The sequence below is a fragment of the Sus scrofa genome, chromosome 17 (assembly GCF_054392235.1).
Source record: "Sus scrofa isolate SSC_HxYL_T2T_F1_AM1 chromosome 17, Sscrofa_HxYL_maternal_Yorkshire_Landrace_v2.0, whole genome shotgun sequence".
NCBI lineage: Eukaryota > Metazoa > Chordata > Mammalia > Artiodactyla > Suidae > Sus > Sus scrofa.
The window spans coordinates 62,397,927-62,417,874 of record NC_139399.1 but is presented as its reverse complement, the minus strand read 5'-3'; the positions used below and the strand labels follow the sequence as shown (position 1 = coordinate 62,417,874).

Sequence of the window (19,948 nt, the reverse complement as noted above, 5' to 3'; positions counted from 1 at the left end):
ATAAAATTGTTTTAAAAATACTATTTGAAGTTTGCAGAATGGATCTACATTTCATCTTATGATCATTATAGCTTCAAAAACAATAAAAGGTAGGAAAGCTGGTCTCCTCCCACACCGACCAACCCCCTTCCATATAAATGCAAGCAGCCGAATGACATTCCAATACTATATAATTACTTGCCTTCTAGCTGAAATTACAGAATACTGAAAAAGCAGATCGGGGTCATTTTAAATTGGAAGCATGCCTGAAGTTTTGTGATTACCAATTTCCTCTGCATGCTATGTCGTAACAATTATGATTTATTACCGCTGATGATGCTGGTTTTTTACAAAGCACCTACTATGTGCAAGGTATTTCCTGGACCTGGGGATAGAATGATAAATGGGATCCGATGTCTGCTCTTGAATTTATGTCACATATAAACATCAGGTACACATATTAGGCTTTGAGAGCCATATCGTCTGTCTCAACTACCAAGTCATAGTGAGAAAGTAGCCACAGAGGATCAGTACGGCTGCGTTCCAATAAAACTTTATTTGTAAAAGCAGGCAGCTGCCCGGATTTGCCCTGGGCATTTAGTTGATTGCTAAAACCGGCTTTCTATGTATTAAGTCATTCAGCTGTCACCACCTTCCCTGGAGGCCAGCACAATTATTATTATCATCCCTTTTTTTTTTTTTTTTTTTTGTCTTTTTTTGTCTTTTGTTGTTGTTGTTGTTGCTATTTCTTGGGCCGCTCCCGCGGCATATGGAGGTTCCCAGGCTAGGGGTGAAATCGGAGCTGTAGCCACCGGCCTGCGCCAGAGCCACAGCAACGCGGGATCCGAGCCGCGTCTGCAACCTACACCACAGCTCACGGCAACGCCGGACCCTTAACCCACTGAGCAAGGGCAGGGACCGAACCCGCAACCTCATGGTTCCTAGTCGGATTCGTTAACCACTCCGCCACTACGGGAACTCCCCTCATCCCATTTTAGAAGGGGGAAGCAGAAGCTGGAGAGAGCCTAAGTAACTTAACCTCAGGCACACAGCCAGTGACTGTGGAAACCGGGATGGAAATTGAGAATTATCTGCTAACTCTGGTAGGAATGGTGCAGAGTCTGGAGCCAGGGTGGCAGATTCAAACCCTAGGTGCTCTGCTTACTGCCTGTGATGCCAGAAACTCCCCCTGCCCCACCGCCTGCATCCTCATGATGGGATCTTATTAGAGTCTCACCCTGGGAGGGTGTAAAGGTGCGAATCCGCAGAGGGGTGCATGGAAAAAAGCCCAGCGCAACGTCAACTTACCTATTGTTATTGCAAGGTGTATATGGAGGTATTAGGGGGTGTGGTTGTGAGTGAAGCGTCGAGGGGGCGTCCTGCTCAAAGGGAGGTGGGAAGAGAGCTGAGACACGGGGTTGGTGCCTGAGCAAGGGGACCCCTCTTCCACCTGAGGGGACCCTCCTTCCACCTGAGGGTTCCCTCCGCGCGGGAGGAGCCACTAGCCGGGCAGCCGGCCTCCCTCTGGCTGCCTGTCACGTGTGCCTGCCGTGGGCGGAGTGGGTTGATGGGAAGGCTGAGTTGGGAGCGAGAGCTGGGGTGGGTTGGCTGAGCCCCCTCAGCTCCCGGCATTCCCTGGGGAGCCTGCAAAGTGTGCTGTCAAGCTTTTGACCGGCAGCCTTCAAGTCAATGTCCTGCCCTTGTGCCCACATCCTGGGCTGGTCCTGGGCTGCCTGCCACTGGCTGGTGAGCCTGGCTCATCCAGGAGTTCAGAACCTGAAACCTCTTTGCTTCACGACTGCCGGCTTTCTTGGGCTTCATTTGTTTCCGCTGTTTTTTGGTTTTTTGGGTTTTTTTTTTTTTCCTTTTCCTTCTTATTTGTCATGTGGGTCCAGACATAGGCAGAGAGCCCTGCTGAGTTCCTCAGGACTTTTGAGGATTCATTGCCAGGGTGGCCTCAGCCCTTCCTTGGCTTTGGGTCCCATCTACTTACCAAAGGCTCACCTCCTTCCCCCTCAAGCTCCGGCCTCTGGCCTGATCTTGTTCCCCCACGCCTGGGCCAAAACCTCTCCCCTCACCAGTCTCTATACTTTTTCAAAGTTGTATTTCCACCTGAAACGTGTGTTAAATAATCACTTGTTTGTTGGAGTTCCCGTCGTGGCGCAGCAGAAACGAATCCGACTAGGAACCATGAGGTTGCAGGTTCAATCCCTGGCCTTGCTCAGTGGGTTAAGGATCCGGAGTTGCTGTGAGCTGTGGTGTAAGTTGCAGACGTGGCTCAGATCTGGCGTTGCTGTGGCTGTGGCGCAGGCCATCGGCTGTAGCTCCAATTAGACCCCTAGCCTAATCTGCATAAGGGTGCATGGAAAATAGCCGAGTCTGCGACCTACAGCACAGCTCACGGCAATGCCAGATCCTTAACCCACTGAGCAAGGCCACAGATTGAACCCGGAACCTCATGGTTACTAGTCAGGTTCGTTAACCACTGAGCCATGACAGGAACTCCCGCCTGGGTTTTTTTGTTTGGGGTTTTTTTGGTATGCAGGAGTTCCAGGGCCAGGTATCAAACCCCCACCGCAGCAGCAGCCTGAGCCACAGCAGTGACAATTCCTGATCTTTAACCTCATGAGCCATCAGGGAACTCCGACAAAAGGTTTTTTTTTTTTGTTTTTTTTTGTTTTTTGCTATTTCTTTGGGCCACTCCCACGGCATATGGAGGTTCCCAGGCTGGGGGTCCAATCGGAGCTGTAGCCACCAGCCTACGCCAGAGCCACAGCAACATGGGATCTGAGCCGCATCTGCAACCTACACCACAGCTCACGGCAACACCGGATGGTTAACCCACTGAGCAAGGGCAGGGACCGAACCCACAACCTCATGGTTTCTAGTCGGATTCGTTAACCACTGCGCCACGACAGGAACTCCCAAAAGGTTATTTTTAATAGAAAATAAAATAACCTGGAGAGTTTACATTATGAAGTCCAGATTTTTGGCTTAGCATGAGACATTGCAAGAAGTTCCCAGATTCCCTTTGAGCTCAAGCAGGGGGAGCATAGTAGGAAGTGCCCCTTTTGGATGGGACAGGCAGTTTCAGTTCAGAACCACCCCATCTGGGCTGCTGGCTTGTTCTAGTCACTCATTCATTCATCCATTCATTCAGCAGACATGTTCTGAAGACTTCCCCTGTGCCTGCCACTGTTCTGGACATAGTAAATAGAAGTAGCTCTGTCTTTGTGTACTTAGATTCTCAGGAGGGGAAGCAAATAACAAACAAATGATTTTTTTTTTTTTTTTTTTTTTTTTTTGCTTATTAGGACCACACCTATGGCATATAGAACCTCCATATGCCTCGGGTGCAGCCCTAAAAAAAGCCAAAAAAACAAAAACAACAACAACAACAAAAACCCAGGCAATTGACAGAGGGAGGACGTGGCATGCAGAGTTCTGTGCCCACCTGTGTGAAATTGGGATAATAGTAACAGCTGCAGGCACACAGTGAGCTCTAAAGTATGTAGGACCATGCCCAGCCCACAGTAGGTCCTATGTAGGTGTTTCCTGTTATTTCCCCGCCCCCCGGCTCTACTGAGGTATAACAGACAAAATTGTAATGTATTTAAAGTGTGCAAAGTGATGATTTGATATTGTCATTGTCAGATGATGCCTATAACCAATGAATTGATACCTCCTTCAACCACGTCACAGTTACCTTTTTTGTGTATGTGTGAGAACTTTTGAGATTTACTTTCTGGAGTTCCTGTCTTGACTCAGCTGTAATGAACCCGACTAGTATCCAGCAGGATGCGGGTTTGATCCCTGGCCTCAGTCAGTGGGTTAAGGATCCCACCTCGCCTTGAGCTGTAAGGTCACAGACTCCCCTTGGATCCCACGTTGCTGTGGCTCTGGCATAGACCTGCAGCTCTGATTCCACCCTGAGCCTGGGAACTTCCATAGACTGCAGATGTGGCTCTAAAACGCAAAAAAGATTTACTCTCTTAGCATTTTTTTCCCCCTGGGCTGCACCCTATCACAAAATGCGGAAGTTCCCTGGCCAGGGATCAAACCCTCGCCACAGCCGTGACGATGCTGGATCCTTAACTTGCTGAGCCACTGAGGAACTCCAAGAACTTTCAACACACACACACACACACACACACACACACACACACACACACACACACACACACACACACACACACACACTTGTATATATACATAATACAGTGCTATTAACTGCAGTCACTATGCTGTCCATTAGATCCTCAGAACTTACTCATCTTACAACTGAAAGCTTATACCCTTTGGCTGACAGCTCCCCGATTTCCCACCCCCCAGCCCCTGACCATTCTGCTGTTTCTATGACTTCAACTTTTTATTTTTTAATTTTTTAATTTTTTATTTTTTTAAGTGTGGGTGTTGGTGTATGTGTGTGTGTTTGTGTGTAGAACTCTTTTTCTTTTTTATTTTTATTTTATTTATTTATTTATTTATTTTTTTGTCTTTTTGCTATTTCTTTGGGCCGCTCCCGCGGCATATGGAGGTTCCCAGGCTAGGGGTCGAATCGGCGCTGTAGCCACTGGCCTACGCCAGAGCCACAGCAATGCCAGATCCGAGCCACGTCTGCAACCTACACCACAGCTCACGGCAACGCCGGATCATTAACCCACTGAGCAAGGGCAGGGACCGAACCCGCAACCTCATGGTTCCCAGTCGGATTCGTTAACCACTGCGCCATGACGGGAACTCCCTATTTTTTTTTTTTAATTCTACATATAAGTAGTACTATGGGAATTCCCATCGTGGCTCAATGGTTAACGGATCCAACTAGGAACCATGAGGTTGCGGGTTCAATCCCTGGCCTTGCTCAGTGGGTTGAGGATCCAGTGTTGCCATGAGCTGTGTTGTAGGTTGCACATGTGGCTCGGATCCCGCATTGCTGTGGCTCTGGCGTAGGCCAGCGGCTACAGCTCCCATTGGACTCCTAGCCTGGGAACCTCCATATGCCACAGGAGCGGCCCTAGAAATGGCAAAAAGACAAATAAATAAATAAATAGATAGATAGATAGATAAGTAGTACTATGTCTTTGTCTCTCTCTGGCTTATTTCACTTAGCATAATGCCCTGAAACTTCATCCATGTTGTGGAAAATGGCAGTTCTTCCTTCCTTATTTATGGCTGGATAATATTCCCCTCCCTATATAGCTAAATAGCTAGCTATACAAAATTTCCACTATATATTAAATTTTTTTTAATTCATTTATCCTTTGATGGACACTTAGATTGTCTGCATATCTAATCTACTCTGAATAATATTGCAGGGAACTTGGAAGCACAGCTATCTCTTTGAGATAGTGATTTCATTTCCTTTGGGTGCTTTTGATATTCTGAGAGATGAAAAACTCGCCTAGTTTCTCATACCTAACAAACTGTGTTCTAGAAACTGGGCTTTCTCATTCCCATTTCATTCAGTGCAATATATGGAAAATAAAAGTACTCAAAGCAAAGAAGAATTTTTAAACAACCTGAGTATTTTCATCAGGTTAATTCAGTTTCTGCTATAATATGGGAAATTAAGCTTTTGTCAGAAAATGTCAGATTTATTCAGCTTTCATAGACACATTCAATTTTTAAATTTCATTAATCAACTTTAGAAAATGGCAGCATAGCAAAAAAACAAAACAAAACAAAACAAAAAAACAAACAAAAAACCCCACAAACCTCAAGAACTATATTCTTGCTGGATTTATGCCTCAATTTTATTGTGTTTGTTTATTTATTTATTTATTTATTTATTTATTTATTTTGGCCGTGCCCTTGGCATGTCAAAGTTCCCAGGGCAGGGATCAGACCCAGGCCACTGCAATGACAGTGCCAGATGCTTATCCCATTGCCACAGGGGAGATCCTTGAAATATTTTTGTAATTTTTCTTCTATTAATAAAATGTAAACATTATAGAAAATTTTTTAAATATGAAGCAGTACGAAAAACAAAAATAGTAGTCCCTGCTGTGGCTCAGTGGATTAAGAATCTGAGTAGGATCCATAAGGATGCGGATTCAATCCCTGGCCTCGCTCAAGAGTGGGTTAAGGATCTGGCATTGCTGCAAACTGCAGCATAGGCTGAAGACACGGCTCAGATCTGGCGTTGCTGTAGCTTCAATTCAACCCCTAGCCTGGGAACTTCCATATGCCACAGGTCTGGCCCTAAAAAGGAAAAAAATAAATAAATTAAATAAATAAAAATAAAAATCTCTTAAAATTCTACTCCTCCCCAGCTAATGCCTTTAACAGTTTAATGTATATCCTTTTCAATCTTTTACATACATATGGAAATATTGTATTTATACTGTTCTCTGATTTTCTATGTAGACTCTATTTTCTATATATGTGTCAAATACTCTCAACTCCTTACACAGCAACCATTCTGTTCCTCTTTGCTCCCAGAATGTTGACTCTTTTTAGATATTATGCTTCAGAAGGGAGGCTGGACCCTCTTTTGTCCTAAAAGGTAAAACTATTAATTTAAACACACAAATCTTGATGTGCCATTCTCCTCTCAGTGATCAGTTTATAACAGGATTTCTCAACCTCAAAACCTTTGTTTTTGTTTTTGGCTATGCCCACAGCATGCGGAAGTTCCCAGGTCAGGGATCGATCCCACACCACAGCAGTGACTTAAGCCACTGTGGTGACAACACCAGATCCTTAACCCACTGAGCCACACAGGAACTCCCTCAACCTTGAAACTTTTGATATTTGGGGCTGGATGATTCTTTGTTGTGGAGGGCTGTTCTGTGCCTTGTAGTGTGCTTCGAAGCCTCCTTGGCCTCTGCTCCCTAGATGCCTGTAGCAACAACATGCCTTCTCTACCCCAGCTGTGACAAACAAAAATGTCTCCAGACATTGCTGAGTCTCCCTGGAGAGCAAAAATACACCTGATTAAGAGCCATTGACTTAGGAATAAGCAAGTAATACTGTTCTGGCCAATGAGTCATGTTTTCTCATGTCTATTCTTCTTAATGACTGTATAGTACTCCGGGGGGGGATAGACCATTATTTATATAACTGCTCCATCAATGATGGATATGAATTTCTTTTTCAATTTTCTGCTGTTACAATGTTGCCAGGAATATTGATGCCCTTACATGTTTGCACACATCTGAGAATGAATTTATAGAATAAATGCCTAAAAGTGGAATTAAAGAGTATGCACAGGAGTTCCTGTCATGGATCAGCGATAACAAACCTAACTAGTATCTATGAGGATGAAGGCTCAATTCCTGGCCTCACGTAGTAGGTTAAGGATCCAGCATTGCTGTGAGCTGTGGTGTAGGTCACAGGTGCGGCTCGGACCTGGTGTTGCTATGGCTATAGGCCGGCATCTGCAACTCCAATTCAGCCCCTAGCCTGGGAACTTCCATATGCCACAGGCGTGGCCCTGAAAAGACCAAAAAAAAAAAAAAAAAGAGTATACACAGTTTATATTTCAATAGATATCACCCCTAGGCCTTCCCCAAAATTTCCCAAAGTCAATGTTAGCTTACCCACTAAATGGATGTGTTCATTTCCACAGACCTCCAATAACTCTAGGGAGAAAATCCATTAAAAAGTACTTTGCTCTTCAAACACATTAAAAAACAGTTATATGTTTGTTGAAAACTCTGATTTTCTTAGTGATGGAATAATGCTCCATTGAATAAAGGCACCACAATTTATTTATAGTCTTTCAATTTGAGCTCTCAGTTTATTATTATTTTGTACTGAAGTTTTTTTTGGAATGCCGATGTTTTTCATAATTGTGACAAATCACTGGCAGATTTTTTTTGTTAATGTTAACTGTCATGTGGTCATTGGATTTAATGATTATTTAATCTGTGTTGCTATAAAATGCCCTTCCTTCAAGGCAGTTTCTTCACTGGACACAGTGGGCCCATGAAAAAAGTTTGTATGTCTTTTTTTTAATTATATATATATATTTTTTTGTCTTATTTTTTTTTGTCTTTTTTTTTTTTTTTTTTTTTGCCATTTCTTGGGCCGCTCTTGCAGCATATGGAGGTTCCCAGGCTAGGGGTCCAATTGGAGCTGTAGCCGCTGGCCCACGCCAGAGGCACAGTAACACGGGATCCAAGCCGCATCTGTGACCTATACCACAGCTCACGGCAACGCCAGATCCTTAACCCACTGAGCAAGGCCAGGGATCGAACCCGCAACCTCATGGTTCCTAGTCAGATTCGTTAACCACTGAGCCACGACGGGAACTCCTTTTTTTTAATTATATATTTTTAACTTTATTGGATCATAGTAGATTTACAATGTTGTATTAGTTTCAGGTTACTGCAAATGAATCAGTTATACATATGGATATATCCATTCTTTTTTTTTTTTTAAATCTTTTTAGGGTTGCACCTGCAGCATACAGAAGTTCCCAGGTTAGGGGTTGAATCAGAGCTGCAGCTGCCGGCCTACACCACAACCACAGCAACTTGGGATCCCAGCCTCATCTGTGACCTATACCATAGCTCACAGCAATGCCAGATCCTTAACCCACTGTTCCGGGCCAGGGATTGAACCGTGTCATCGTGAGTACTAGTCGGGTTCATTACCACTAAGCCACAGCGGGAACTCCTCCATTCTTTTTTTTTTAAATGGCTTTTAAAATCCGAAGAAAAAATTTGACCTTTTAGGTTGAAGAAAATGTTTTAATATTTAATGTTCAGGTATTTATTTTTACACCAATGCAGTTATAAAATATAATTTGTTTTTTTATGGGGGAAGGGACACACGTTGTGGCCCTAGTTTTAGCATATTTGTTCAAAACACATGGATCTGGAGTTCCCGTAGTGGCGCAGTGGTTAACGAATCCGACTAGGAACCTTGAGGTTGCGGGTTCGGTCCCTGCCCTTGCTCAGTGGGTTAACGATCTGGCGTTGCCGTGAGCTGTGGTGTAGGTCACAGATGCGGCTTGGATCCCGCATTGCTATGGCTCTGGCGTAGGCCGGTGGCTACAGCTCTGATTACACCCCTAGCCTGGGAACCTCCATATGCTGCAGGTGCGACCCTAGAAAAGACAAAAAAAAAAAAACCAAAAAAAAAACACATGGATCAAATCTGGTGGCTCCCGTGCAGAACAAGTGAAATAAAAGTAGCAACTTGAATCTCAGTGTGTAAAATATTCAGGCAGTTTTGCATCATTAATGATCCATTTTTGATTCTGAAATGTTAAATAAAATTGCTTAAATAAAGGCAAATGAGAAATATTTCACGTCACTTTTTGTAGAGAATGATGAATCTCGAGGTCTGTCTGTCATCCTCCTTCACCAAAACATTAAGAGGGAAACAAAATATACATTTTTCGTTTGTTTTATTTGGGGGCATCTTTTTGTTAGTAATAAGCATGTCCCATGTTCGCCTCTCCCACGTACTTGCTTTAATGTGATGGGTTCTGTTTTCGTTTCTGTTTTGTTTTTTTTGGCCGAACCCTTGTGACATGCTGAAGTACCAGGGCCAGGGATCGAACCCCACAGCAGTGACTCAAGTCACTGCAGTGACAACGCTAGATCCTTAACCTGCTGCCACAAGAGAACTCCAAGATGTTTTTTGTTTAAATAAAAATGTACTTCATTAAAAATTTAACATATCTTTAATTTTTACAACTTTGGGTTCATTCAGAACATTTTGGATTTTTTTTTTAAGCCACAGCCCTTATATGATTTGGTCTTCAATCATTTTATCCATCTGAGAAGTTTCATAGAGTAGTTTTCATCCAAAGCCTTTTATTTTGTTTTTTATTTTTGTCTTTTTAGGGATGGACCCTTGGCATATGGAGGTTCCCAGGCTAGGGGCTGAATCAGAGCTGTAACTGAGCCTACACCACAGCCACAGCAACGCCAGATCTGAGCCACATCTGCCTACACCACAGCTCACGGCAATGCTGGATCCTTAACCTACTGAGTGAGGCCAGGGATCGAACCTGTGTCCTCAGGGATACTAGTCAGTTTCGTTTCCACTGAGCCAGGATGGGAACTCCCACATTTGGGATTTTATTCATGCATTCATCCAACAAGTGTTAAGGGTGAACATGTTTTAAGCGCAAAAAGTTCAAGTTCAGAGAAGATGGTAGCCTGGGAAAGACGATATGGAAGCAGATGGACAGATGTGGATGATTAAAAGCATCAGTGAGTGGGTTTCTTTTAGAAATTAAATATGGAGGATGCGTTTCCAGCATCAATTATTTCAGCTGCAGGAAAAAGAGAACCGGAGCAGAGGTGATGGGAGAGGCTGAGCTGAGCGGGGCGGAGGAGCGTCCGCTTTGTGCAGGTACCTCCTGTAATGCCTTCGTCGCTGGTGGTAGAACACTTTCGGTTACGGTCTCGGCGGTGAATCATTTCCTTCCACGGCTCGGAGTGATCTATCACACCAGCGCCTTGACTCGATTTTAACAAATAGGAGCAGGAAAGTTTCCTCATTCCACAAATGCAAACCCTATTACATAAGAAATATGTGCTTTACAAAAACATCCACGTAAAGGTGTAACGACTGGAAGGAAACCTTATGTGTGGGAAAACAAATCTCGGGGGTGGGGGGAGAAAAAAACAACAAAAAAAGCTTGTCAAAGAAAAGAGGTTTCTCTTTCCCTGTCTAATTTGTAACAGTGACATTCCTTCCTGAAGGCAGGAACCCAGGCGGCCAGGGTGGGGGTGGGGAGGCGCTGGGTGTATTTTCCTTTGCTGAGCCTGCAGGATTTCACTGGGGAGCAAGTGAATCAGGAACAGGAATGGTGTGCAAAACACGGCCCCTGGTCTACTACCGCTGGCCCGATAGGAGTCTTCTGGTTGCCAGATCAATAGGCTGGTTGTCCTTGAAACCGCCCGTAAGGTCTGTTGTTAATAGCTCGCCACACGGGTGAAATTACACTGATTACTTAGCAAAGCTTCACCTTTGATCTAGTGATCTAGTGAGGGATGTGTGGCAGGGAGAGCCTGCGGCCGGAGAGATCACTAACAAATTAAAAGAAGAAGGAAGGGAAAACTACAAGTTACAGAAATACAGGAAGTCTGAGGTTTGTCAGTTGTTGAAACATTTGATATTGTCTTTTAAGAGTCACAGAGCTCTGAGGGCTTTCTGTGGATGACAAAATTCTGACATTTAAAAGCAACAACGGCCCCAGCAAATCCCACACACGCTGTTCAAACTCAGGAACGGCAGAGGGGATTCCAGAGTAACTGGTGGTGTCTTTTTCACTCTCCTAAGACTTCTGTGGGCTTAAACATGTTTCTCTTGCCTATTTATGCAATAGTGAAATGAAGGCTTATCGTCACAAGATGTACATGCATTAAAAAGTCTGCCTTTTAAGCTTTTATGATTTTTAAAAAACTAAGGCTATTTTTCAGAGCAGTTGTAAGTATAAAGAAAAAGTGAACAGGAAGTACAAAAAGTTGCCATTTACCCTCGTCCGGTCCCCCAGGCCATTTCCCTGTTATTAACATCTTGGATGACTGTGCTATATTTGGTACAACTGATGAACCAATATCAATATAAGATTTTTTTTTACCTTTTTTTTTTTTTTTTTTTTTTTTTTAAGGGCCATACACGAGGCATATGGAGGTTCCCAGGCTAGAGATTGAATCAGAGCTGTAGCCGCTGGCCTACACCACAGCCACAGCAATGCCAGATCCGAGCTGCATCTGCAACCTACACCTACACTGACAGCTCATCCGGTGATGCCGGATCCTTAACCCACTGAGCGAGGCCAGGGACCGAACCCGCGTCCTCACAGATGCTGGTCAGATTCATTTCCGCTGAGCCACGGCAGGAACTCCTCAATATGTGATTATTAACCAATAAATCATCATTTACTCTAAGGTTCATTCTTTATGTCGTACAGTTCCATATGTTTTGAAAAATGCATCGTGACACAGACCCACTGTTATAGCATCACACAGAGCAGTTTCACTGCCCTAAAAATCTCTCTTTCTGTTCCAGCAAGCAGCACTTCTAAATTCTGTACTTTCAACATAACTGCTATTTTTTTCCCTTTTTTCCTTCTCCAAGGGAATTTTCTTTTAGGAATAGAAGAGAGCTGATTCTCCTTTTTGGCAGAGACCCAAAGTCACTTTGTTTGGCTCCCACTTGGAGATCCCTGGAAAAATCTCCTCTCCTGATGGTGGTGTTTTTGCCCGTGCAGGAAAACACCCAAATACCAAAAACTCACCTTGCCAAGAACCGAACAGGAAGCCCCTTTCCCAGAAATAGTAAAAGAAGCAAAGCTAGAAGGGGTATGTCCTGCCCCTCCCCTGCACTCACTTTCTTTTCTTTTCTTTTACTTTATTTATTTATTATAATTTTTGGCCACACCCGTGGCACATGGAAGTTCCTAGGCCAGGGAAGGAATCCAAGCCATAGCGGCAACCTGCAGTCAGAGCAACTGTGCTGGGCTGGGGATCAAACCTGCAGCTCGGCCACTGCAGACACAATGCTGGATCCTTAACCAGGAACTCTTCACTTGAATTTATATCTGCACCTACTGGTTATCTTATTCAGCTGCCCCAACACAGTGTGGCTCCGTCTTGCCCCCCAAGTTCCCTCTATGACTGTGTGAATGTCGAGTGTCAGGCTCTTAAGCCTGTGATTGAGGTCAGAGGCTTCTAAAGCAAAAGGTTAGGGGATGGATTGCTGGGCTTTGGGGTACAGACTGCAGACTAGAAAAAGCAGAAAATTATCATACCTCATCCATTCCTCTATTAAAGTACTCAACAAATATTTTGAGTGCCTACCAAGTGCCGGCTGGGCTCCAGAGTAAGACAAAGTTCTTGCCCTCGGGGAGCCTACAGTCTGGCAGGAGAGGACAAATACTGAACACAGGCATTTACAAAGACGACACGGGGTGGTGGGGGTGAGGAGGGAGCTCTTTGTTGGGTGTGTCGGGGAAGGTTCCTGCAGAGCTGGTCTTAACGGACCTGTGCATGGAATGGGCCAGCAGGCTTGCAAAAGTCTGCACCTAGAGCCTCCGGGGCAGAAGGGGGAGCAGACAAGAGGCCTCAGACTGGATGAGCTGGATCTTTTGGAGGAAAGGGAAGGATGAGATGGAGCTGATAGGACGGGAGGAGGAGTTGGAAGGGGTAGTGATCCTACAGGGTTGACACCGTGGGTGCTTAGGATATTATTATGAGCAAGATGAGAGCTCAGGGGGGAGGCTGTGTGGGATGGGAACGGGGAGCATCCAGTGAGTTCTATTTTATCTCTTCTGTCTTGACTCATCAGTCGCATCTAGAGCTCACCGTAGCCCTACATGATGACACCATATGTGTATCTTGGTGGAGTTCCTGTCGTGGTACAGTGGAAACGAATCTGACTAGCATCCATGAAGACGCAGGTTCGATCCCTTGCCTCGCGCAGTGGGTTAAGGATCTGGCATTGCTGTGAGCTGTGGTGTAGGCTGGCAGCTGTAGCTCCCATTCAACCCCTAGCCTGGGAACCTCCATATGCCATGGGTGCTGCTCTAAAAAGATGAAAAGAAGGAAAATTCCAGGCTTCTGTTGGCTCAGGCCAAAAACCTTGGAGTCACTCTCAGTTGTTCCTTTCACTCAGCTCCCCTTTCTAATCCAGAGCGAGTCCTGCCAAATCTACCTTCAACATTATTAAGAATCCTATTAAATAAACCTCAGCAATTCTATCACTTCCTTTTCAGTTTTTTTTTGGGGGGGTTGGTCTTTTTAGGGTCACACCCTCAGCATATGGAGGTTCTCAGCCTAGGGGTAGAATCAGAGCTGCTGCGTCTGGCCTGCGCCACAGCCACAGCAAGGCCAGATGCATCCAAGCTCCATCCTCAACCTATGCTGAAGCTCGTGGCAAACGCTGGATCTTTAGCCCACTGAGCAAGGCCAGAGATAGAACCCCAACCCATGGATACTAGTTGGGTCCTTAACCCACCGAGCCACAATGGGAACTCCTCCATTACTTCCTTGTGTCACCCCTCATCTTCTCATAACCATTTTCATGGTTTCCATCTGTGCCCCACTTCACTTTAGTCTGGTCTTAAAATAGGGAAATCTGTTAAAATAAGCCAGACCACATGGCCCCTCGCCACAAAACTGCCAAGGCTCCCATCTCGCTCAGGCTAGGAGCCTAAGGCCTTACAGCGGACTGCACGTGATGTGGTCCCTGTGCTTTCTGACCCAGCCGCTGCGCTCCAGTCACCGTGCATCCCTTCTCCCGCCAAGTGCACATCGGCTGTGATCCTACCTCAGGGCCTTTGCATGTGCTGCAATACCTACTTGGATATTCCTTCAGAGCAATGTGTGCTTCGCTCCTTCACTTAGTTCAGGTCTTTCTCTTTTGCTGCAAACGGCCAGAGAGTCAATATTTTAGGCACTGCGGGCCACATGGTCTCTTTGGCAATACTCAACCCTTTGTCGTGCAACAGCGGCCACAGACAAACAAGCAGAGCTGTGAGCTAATAAAACTTTATGTATGGACGCTGAAATGGAATTTCCGATGGTTTTCATGTGTTCCCAAATGTCTTTCTTTTGATTTTTATTCCAACAAGTTAAAAATGGAAGAGCCGTGCTTAGCTCACAGCTGCACCAAAACAGGCAGCGGGCTGGGTTTGTCCCTCAGTCTCTGGTGTGTCCACCCCTGCCTTGGAGAACACGCCCTGGCCATCCTCTCCAAATGATATGAGGGCACGTGTGTGTGCGCGCGCACACACACACACACACACACACACACACACTCTCCCTGTGTTTCATATCCTTCTCTCACAGCTTATTGCCATCTGGCTTTCTCTATATTTAACTTACTATTTTGTTTATTTTTATTTTTTGGCCTTTTTAGGGCACACCCATGGCATATGGAGGTTCCCAGGCTAGGGCTCAAATCGGAGCTGTAGCCACTGGCCTACACCATAGACACAGCAACGCCAGATCTGAGTCACATCTGCAAACTACACCACAGCTCATGACAACACCGGATCCTTAACCCACTGAGCAAGGCCAGGGATCGAATCATGGATGCTAGTCAGATTCCTTTCTGGTGAGCTACGGTGGGAAAATGTATGTATTTTTAAAATCTCTCCTCCCAAACCTTCACCTGTGATCTCCACCAGGGCAGCAATCTTGGTCTGTTTTGGTGCATGGATGTGTCCTGATGTCCCTGGCATGGGCAGGGAGGCAGCAGGAAGCAGATCCCTGCAAGAGTGGCACCTGGGAGCAAAAACTGCAGGGAAGGGAAGTCGGGGGTTTGGACGCCGGCTTGGTCTCCGGGACCCGGGGGAGCCAAGGCTGCGTTTGTGAAGCACACGCTCTGGGCAGACAGGCTGCAGGCTCAGTCCGCGCCAGATGTGGAATACCTTCCAGCTGAGAGTAGCTTCTGGCAGCGGAGATGTTTGTGGATCCCGATGCCTGGTGGTAGGCAGGGACGGGCTTCAGTTCCCTGACCCAGGTCTGCCTCAAAATAACCCGGCAGCGTTTTCCAGTCATTGCGTCTCTCCGCTTGCAGTCTACACGCACCAAAATCAGAATCCCTTGAGAGGCAGACAGTGGAGAGATTAAATCCAGACTCCCCCAGATACTGACCAGATGACCTTGGGCGAGTTACTTAATCTTCCCGAGTGTTTACTGCAACCGTGGAGATCACAATTACTTCATAGTATTGTCACGAGGATTCCATGAGCTCATGTAAGTGAATCTGTCAGCACGGTGCTTGGCACATTGTTTGCAATAAATAGCAGTGATTATTTGCTTTTCATGAGAGAGGCACGCGCGGGGGAATAATTAATGAAAGATAAATCAGCAAAAATAAGGCGAAAAATAAGGTCATTCTGCTTCCCCAAAATAGCCACTGATAAGGTTTTCTGGTGTACATCCTTCTAGATTTTGCTCGCTCTGCACTTTTTTTTAACACAATACTGAGAATTGGGTTGCCCGTCATTGTAAACGGCACCAAGGAATCGACCCTGATTCTAATCAAGGTTCTAAGTCTAATTCCTGGTTTACAGGGAGTGCAGAGAACATAGAAACATGTTCGATGACATGAAGAGGTTGGAATCAGCAGAGTTTAAAATGTGGGGACGTCTACAGGACAAACACCCCAGTTTCTTCGATAGATAAATTGCAGGGGGTAAACCGGTCAGGTGCATCCTGCAGAGCAGGGCTGTCGGAGAGAATGTTCTGTGATGATGGAGATGTGTCCTGTGTCCGCACTGCTGGGCACCAGCCATAGGCAGCTAGTACGTGCTTGAAACGTGGCTTGTGTGGCCAGAGGACTGTATATTTTGGTGGAGGGGCGGGCACATCTGTGCATGTGAAAGTGCCTGGGCCAGTGATCAAACCCGAGCCACAGTAGCGACCTGAGCTGCAGCAGTGACAATGCTGGATCCTTCTCACTCACTGAGCCACCAGGGAACTCAATTTTTTTTTTTTTAGGATTGAATTTTTAATTTTGTTAACATTAAATAGCCACATGTGGAAGTTCCTGTCGTGGCACAGCAGAAATGAATCCGACTAGGAACCATGAGGTTTCGAGTTCGATCCCTGGCCTCGCTCAGTGGGTTAAGGATCCAGCATTGCTGTGAGCTGTGGTGTAGGCTGGCAGCTGTAGCTTCAATTAGACTCCTAGCCTGGGAACCTCCATATGCCTCAGGCACGGCCCTAAAAAAACAAAAAAATAGGAGTTCCCGTCGTGGCGCAGTGGTTAACGAATCCAACTAGGAACCATGAGGTTGCGGGTTCGGTCCCTGCCCTTGCTCAGTGGGTTAACGATCCGGCGTTGCCATGAGCTGTGGTGTAGGTCGCAGATGCAGCTCGGATCCCGAGTTGCTATGGCTCTGGCGTAGGCCGGTGGCTACAGCTCCGATTCAACCCCTAGCCTGGGGACCTCCATATGCCGCGGGAGCGGCCCAAGAAATAGCAACAACAAAAGACAAAAAGACAAAAGACAAAAAAAAAACAAAAAACAAAAAAACAAAACAAAACAAAACAAAAATAGCCACATGTGGCTGATGGCTACTGCACTGAACTATGCAGCTATAGATTAACAGGTGGCATGTCGGCCACCTGCATTGTCAAGACTGGATTCTTGGGAATTCCATGTGGTTCTTTGAGATTAAGTATCTGGTATTGTCACAGCATTGGCTCCTGTCGCTGCTGCAGTGCAGGTTCGATCTCTGGCCTGGGAACTTCCACAGGTCGTGGGTGCAGCCAAAAAAAAAAAAAAGACTTTGGATTCTTGGTCAAACAAATGAACTTAAAAAAAAAAAAAAAAAAAAGAAGTCTGGGGAGTTCCTGTCGTGGCCCAGCGGAAACAAATCTGACTAGTATCCATGAGGACACAGGTGTGATTCCTGGCCTTGCTTGCTCAGTGGGTTAAGGATCTGGCGTTGTGCCGTGAGCTGTGGTGTAGGTCGCAGACGTGGCTCGGATCCCGTGTGGCTGTGGCTGTGGCGTAGGCCAGCAGCTGCAGCTCCTATTTGACCCTTAGCCTGGGAACTTCCATATGCTGCAAGTGCAGCCCTAAAAAGAAAAAAAAAAAAAAGAAGAAGAAGAAACCTATGAGATACCTTAAACACTGGCAAAAAAATCTTTGATGATATTAAAGACATTGCTAATTGTGTAAGGTGGGACAATGATATTGAGGTAATGCTTTCGAAGGAAGTCCTTATGTTTTAGAGATACAAGAATATCAATAGATGAAATTATTTGATATCTAGAATTTTCATCAGCATGACATAGAGGAGGAAGTGGTGTGTTGATGATACAAGAGTTTCCTGAGCTAATAGTCATCAAAGCTGTGTAATGGGTGGCTGGAGGCACATTATTCTCTCTTCTATCGGTATTTGCTTGAAATTGTCCGTAATAAGAAAACTTTCGTGAATACTGCTTAATCAACCAGTTTTATGTATATGTCTTTTGTCCTTAGAGAGTACCCTTACGAGTGAACACTGACACTTATAAATGAGAAGCTCTCTTTTCTAAAATTATTATTAGTGTAAAAAAACCTTTTTTTTAAATTTTATGGCCACACCCACGGCATATGAAAGTTCCTGGGCCAGGTATCGAATCCAAGCCACAGTCGTGGTAACACCAGATCCTTAACCCACTATCGGGATCACATCCTTGCCTCTGCATCGACCTGAGCCACTGCGGTTGATTCTTAACCCACTGAACCACAGCAGGAACCCCCACATTTATTTTTCATGGGGGAGAAATAAACTCTTGTGTTTTTCTCTTATTCACAACTAATTCAGATCCTAATTAGTATACTTGCTAAAATGTGTATGTATCAATTCCCTGATATTTATTGAGTATTGACTCTGTAGGGGGTATCTTGTGTGTGTGTGTGTCTTTTTAGGATCAGACCCATGGCATATGGAAGTTCCCAGCCTAGGGGTTGAATCAGAGCTGCATCTGCCGGCCAGAGCCATAGCAAAGTGGGATCCCAGCTGCATCTTCGACCTACACCACAGTTCACGGCAACGTCAGATCCTAACACACTGATCGGGGCCAGGGATGGAACCCGAGTCCTCATGGATACCAGTCAGGTTCATGACTGCTGAGCCACAGTGGGAACTCTTCTCGTGGGGGAGGGGGTATCATGTTAATTGCTGTGAGGGAAACAAGATAAAAAGCTATAGATTCAGGATTCCCTGGTGGCCTAGTGGCTAAGGACCGAGTGTTGTCACTGGTGTGGTGTGGTTTCAGTCTCCCTGGCCTGTGTACCTCTGCATGCTGTGGGCAGAGCCAAAAAAATAGTTATAGATTCAGTATAAAGGATTTGTTGGGAGTTCCTGTCATGGTGCAGTGGAAACCAATCCGACTAGGAACCATGAGGTTGCAGGTTCAATCCCTGGCCTCGCTCAGTGGGTTAAGGATCTGGCGTTGCTGTGGCTGTGGTGTAGGCTGGCAGCTGCAGCTCCAATTAGACCCCTAGGCTGGGAACCTCCATATGCCTCGGGTGTGGCCCTAAAAAAGACAAAAAATAAAAAAATAAAGGATTTGTCAATTTAACTGAAAGAAAGATACTCGAACTATAAGATGATTAATTAAGATATGATTAAATAATCCTAGTTAGCATATATTGAGTACATATTATGTGCCAGACATTATTCTAAGCACTTTACACTTATTAATTAATTAGTCTTCAAACAAGATTGAGAGTTGTTGTCATTTCCTTTTACAGTTGAGAAAACAGAAGCCCAGAGAGGTTAAGTAATTTGTCCAAGGTCACACAGCTTATAAGCTGTGAAGATAGGATGGACGGACAGTATTGAGGAGGAAGGTTTTAGAAGGAGAGAAAGGGCTAGAGTCAGCTGGCAAATCTTTGTAAAGAAGGCAAGATCCTGATTCATTCAACAAATATTTATCCAGTGCTGCCTGTGGGTTAGACACCAGTCAGGCTGAGAATGGAACAGGCCTGGGGTCTAAATTCTAGAAGCTATGAAGAATGAGTGAGTTGTGATTCGGAGGCCAGGCTGCCATGCTGCACAGCTCTGGGCACTGCTCTCTGAATGGTCCCCCCTGGAGCTGTGTGAATACACAGCAGTGACCCTGAATTTGAAGCTCACAGGCTGAATGTGGCCACGGGGCCTTTGGGTCAGTGTGTGGTGTCTAGAAAGTGGAGACTTCACATAAAAACTCAGACCTCTGGCTCCTTTTGGGAAAGTGGAACATTCATCAGTAGTAGCCCAGTATTTCCACACAACATCCAGCTGACATGGACTGTGGCCACCCCCCCAGAGCCCTTCCACTATGAGGGGGGTATGGTGACAGGAGGCCCCTGGGTGATGTGACATGACAGTCCGTGTCATGCGCCTGTGCTGCAGACGTGGAGTGGGGCGAGAGCTTCACAGTTTTGCTTCTCTTCTCTCCTTCCATGTAGCAGGAGAGTATTTGGAAATGAAAATCTCCTTGACTATTCTAACAATCAGACATGAAGTTTTTGAGAGCTTTCCAGACTGTCGCACTAGCAGTGACAACTT

The 19,948-nt window shown here is 45.5% G+C and overlaps 1 long non-coding RNA gene across 3 annotated transcripts in view; it reads left to right on the top strand.

Moving 5' to 3' along the window:
* The window catches only part of LOC106506721 (uncharacterized), a 49,723-nt gene that overhangs the window by 23,052 nt on the left and 6,723 nt on the right, over positions 1-19,948 (top strand). The window contains exon 1 of one of the 3 annotated variants that reach the window (XR_001302218.3): positions 10,156-10,293. The exons of 1 other annotated variant lie outside the window; for it this stretch is intronic. This is a non-coding gene — a long non-coding RNA (uncharacterized LOC106506721). Of the gene's footprint in view, positions 1-10,155; positions 10,294-15,519; positions 15,651-19,948 lie in introns of those variants that run through there. One more of the 3 variants, XR_002339963.2, reaches the window with a different exon arrangement.